Source organism: Dipodomys merriami, unplaced genomic scaffold, assembly GCF_024711535.1.
Source record: "Dipodomys merriami isolate MVZ:Mamm:240054 unplaced genomic scaffold, mDipMer1.0.p SCAF_439, whole genome shotgun sequence".
NCBI lineage: Eukaryota > Metazoa > Chordata > Mammalia > Rodentia > Heteromyidae > Dipodomys > Dipodomys merriami.
In genome coordinates this window covers 341253-345200 of record NW_027206001.1, presented here as the reverse complement: position 1 = coordinate 345200, position 3948 = coordinate 341253, and the positions used below count along the sequence as shown (strand labels likewise).

At 46.9% G+C, this 3948-nt stretch overlaps 1 pseudogene; it reads right to left on the bottom strand.

Moving 5' to 3' along the window:
* Positions 1–1208: 1208 nt before the first annotated feature.
* LOC138807864 (tubulin beta-2 chain-like) lies at positions 1209–2310 on the bottom strand (annotated as a pseudogene).
* Positions 2311–3948: the final 1638 nt, after the last annotated feature.

Genomic DNA, 3948 nt, shown 5'->3' with positions numbered 1-3948 from the left:
AACAAGGGACTTGCACCTCACCCAGAAGTACCTTTTCCTTAGAGCTTTCTATAATTTGCCATATTCCCATAGCCCTGTTTCTGAAGAAAAAGGTGCTCTTACAGGTTATTGGTGGCCATGGAGGAATGCTTGGCACAGACAACCTGCCTGGAGCCTCACTGAAAGAAGAGTGAAAGATTCTGGCAAAAAGAACCAGTGACTGATTTGGCCTCCAGTGAAAACAGAAGTGTTTACCTTTTTCCTGGCTATTGTAGGTTCTAAGCAATTGAGATTTCTGTTTCACTCACGTAAAGTAAACATACCCAACAGGCTAGATCCATCCATCCCTTATATCCTTACAACACCCTGTGGGCCTCAGACAGCTTTGACTGCTGGAAAAATGAACGTGAGAATGGGTCATTGGGACAGGCCATGTCTCCCCTCCTCTCCTTGACTTGGAAGTACTGTGTCAAGCAGTTCTGTATACACTATGGGACTAGTCAGCTTCTCAGCCTCTCACTCCCTCAAACAGCTAGAGTCACTTCTGTACTTAAAGCTCCAGACACCTTGAGAAACTACCCTGGAAACCAGGAACTTGCACTCATCCTGTGAGTGCTGCTTCATTGCCAATTGAACTCTAAACACAGGGATCAGTGTTCCTGATACTGTTTCTGGGGAATGTGACTGAAATCCCTCTGATGGGACATGAGACAAGAACCTGTGGTTGTCTGAAGGAGAAGTAGCATCTGGATCTAGTTTTCTTTCTCTTCAAACTGCTTTTTTGCTACTTGCATGCTTTTGAGAGATTGAAAACTATAAAACTGGGCCAGGGGGAAAAACAACAACATTGGCACTTGTCATCCTCCTCTTCAAAATAGCAGAAAAACCATGAATTTAATACTCCTCTTGAGTACCAGTCCTATATTGTTAAGATTAAATCCTTCTGGCCAAATTTATATTTCAAATACACTGAAAGAATAAAAAGGATTCTAAAGAAGAATAAGGGCTCAGGGTATAAAATGTATACTTCTTTATTTATACAAATAGGGTTTTAAAACAATCATATTTAAAAGAAATCTGCATTTTTACATTCACCGTCAGTGAGTTCCTGACAGAGAAGGCTGAGCATGATGATACATAGCAAGGTCCCACTGCAGGACAACAGTAGCTCAGGAAAGCACCATTTATTTGAGAAGCCGTAGGCAGGCTCTGGCATTCCTGTTGCACTGCTAGCAATGGGAAGTCTTAAACCTCTTCTTCCACAAGACTTCTTCAAATTCCCCCTGTTCATCAGCAGTGGCATCTTTGCATTGCTGGTACTTGGACACCGGGTTGTTGATGTTGCTCTCAGCCTCAGTGAACTCCGTCTCATCCATACCCTTGCCTGTATACCAGTGCAAGAATGCCTTGTGCTGCAACATGGCACTGAACTGCTCTGAGGTGTGCTTGAAGGGTTCCTGGATGGCTGTGTTGTTACCAATGAATGTGGCCAACATCGTGAGGCCATGTGGGGGGATGTCACACACAAGTGTCTTCACGTTGTTGGGGATCCATTCTGCAAAGTAGCTGCTTATTTGTTCTGCAAGTTGAGCATCTGCTCATCCACCTCCTTCATGGACATGCGGCCTCGGAAGATGGCAGCCGCTATCAGATAGCAGCCATGGTGGGGATCACAGGTTACCATCGTGTTCTTGGTGTCAAACATCTGCTGGGTGAGCTTGGGCCCTGAAAGAGCATTGTACTGCTGGCTGGCATGGCTGGACAGGGTGCAAGGCCAGGCATGAAGAAGTTCAGGCAGGGGAAGGACACCATGTTCACAGCCAGCTTGCGCAGGTCTGCATTCAGCTGGGCAGGGAAGCACAGGCAAATGGTGACCTTGCTCATGGTAGCCAACACCAGGTGGTTCAGGTCTCCATAGGTGGGCATGGGCAGCTTCAGGGTGCAAAAGCAGATGTCATACAGGGCCTCGTTGTCAATGTAGAATGTTTCATCTGCATATTCCAACTGGTGGACAGATAAGATGGTGTTGTAGGGTTAGGTGAGGATGATAGGGTTAGGTGGATAAAGGCTCAGCCCAGCACTGGGAACTAGTGTCTGGATGTTAGGGAGGAGGGGTGCCTGTTAGCCATCTCCTATGGACTATGATGACATATCAAATATGAAGTTGTCTGGTCTGAAACTCTGGCCAAATGGTTCCGATCTCACTGAGTCTAAGGTGCCAGTGTCCAACATCTTGGGCAAGGGCATGACACTGAAGGTGTTCATGATGCTGTCTGGGAACTCCTCTCGGATCTTATTGAGAATCAGGGTGCCCATGCCTGACCTGGTGCCACCTCCCAGGGAGTAGTGCAGCTAGAAACCCTGGAGACAGCCACACCTTTCTGCTCACCACTTCCAACACTGACTCCACCAGCGCGGCTCCCTCTGTGTGGTGGCCCTTGGCCCAGTTATTGCCTGCCCTGTTCTGGCCTATCAGACACAAAGACATGATGAGACACATACTCCAGGAATAATGACTGTGTTATATGCATTGTGAAGACTATAGGCTCCTCTGAGCAACTTTGGCTATTATTTTAGATACACTTTGGTGAAATAAAGGAAATGTTTTCTTTTTTTGGGTCCAGTCATGGGCCTGAACTCTGGGCCTGGGCGCTGTCCCTCAGCTCTTCAGCTCAAGGCTAGTGCTCTACCACTTAAGCCACAGCACCACTTCTGGCTTTTTTTTTCCTGCTTATATGGTGCTGAGGAATCGAACCCAGGGCCTCATGCATGCAAGGCAAGCACTGTACTGCTGAGCCACCTTCCTAGCCCTCAGGAAATGTTTTCAATGTGTCTGGGACCCTACAAATCACCCAGGTTCTAAAGAAAGTAAAGACAATGTGGAGGAAGATACATTTTAACCCAAACCACGTGCGTACTTCTAAAAATGAGCAGAGCCTGGGGATGGGAAGGGGTCTCAGTGGTAGAGTGCTTGCCTCACATGCACAATGCCATGGGATCGATTCCTCAACACCACATAAACAGAAAAAGCCAGAAGAGATGCTGTGGTTCAAGCGGTAGAGTGCTTGCTTGAGCTGAAGAGCTGAGGTACAGTGCTAAGGCCCAGAGTTCAAGCCCCACGACCGACCAAAAAAAAAATGAACAGAGCCTGCCTCAATAATGGAAAAGTACTTACTTTCACAGGAGGAACAGGAGAACAGAATAGTAAGAGGGAAGCTAAGCTGCAGGCACTTGTCTGCACCTTGCTCATACATAGCTGTGCTTTGATTTCTGGTGTCCTGAAGTGGTTCCCTGTTATTGCCAGGTATTTGAAATGGCCAGCAGCGCTGAAACCTTGTTGGAGGCATTCCCTGCTCGCTGTTCATTCCCTTCAGAGGCTGTTTGCAGACTGGCATTTATCTGTGCTGATTGAGTGGCCAGGGACATGACTCCCATGGACTGAAATAGGTAGGTTAGGTGAGGATGATATCTAGATGGATAAAGGCTCAGCTCAGCTCTGGGAACTGGAGTGTGCCTGGATGTTAGGAAGGAGGGGTGCCTATTAGCCATTTTCCATGGACCATGCTGGCCTACTAAATATGAAGTGTCTGGTCTGAAACTCTATGGTTCCAATCTTACTGAGTCTAAGGTGCCAGGCTCTACATCCACCATGATGGCCCGAGGAACATATTTGTTGCCTGTGGGAACAAGAGTTGACTTAGGCCTATACTTGACAAGGAACTTAGGGGCAGAGCTTATGATTCTAAGTGGCTCTCAGCATTCATTACAGAAATTACAGCATTTCAGACATGGAAACAGAAAAGATATCTTGAGAATGAATCACCATGCAAGAGGCTTCAGCAACTTTAAGGACGTTTGCAGTTGTCTATTTCCATGCATTTCATTCCTTTGCTTTGGGCATGGTGGCTGAAATCTCAGCTACTCAGAAGGCAAAGATGAGCATCAGGCTTTGAGTCTAATGGGGCAAAA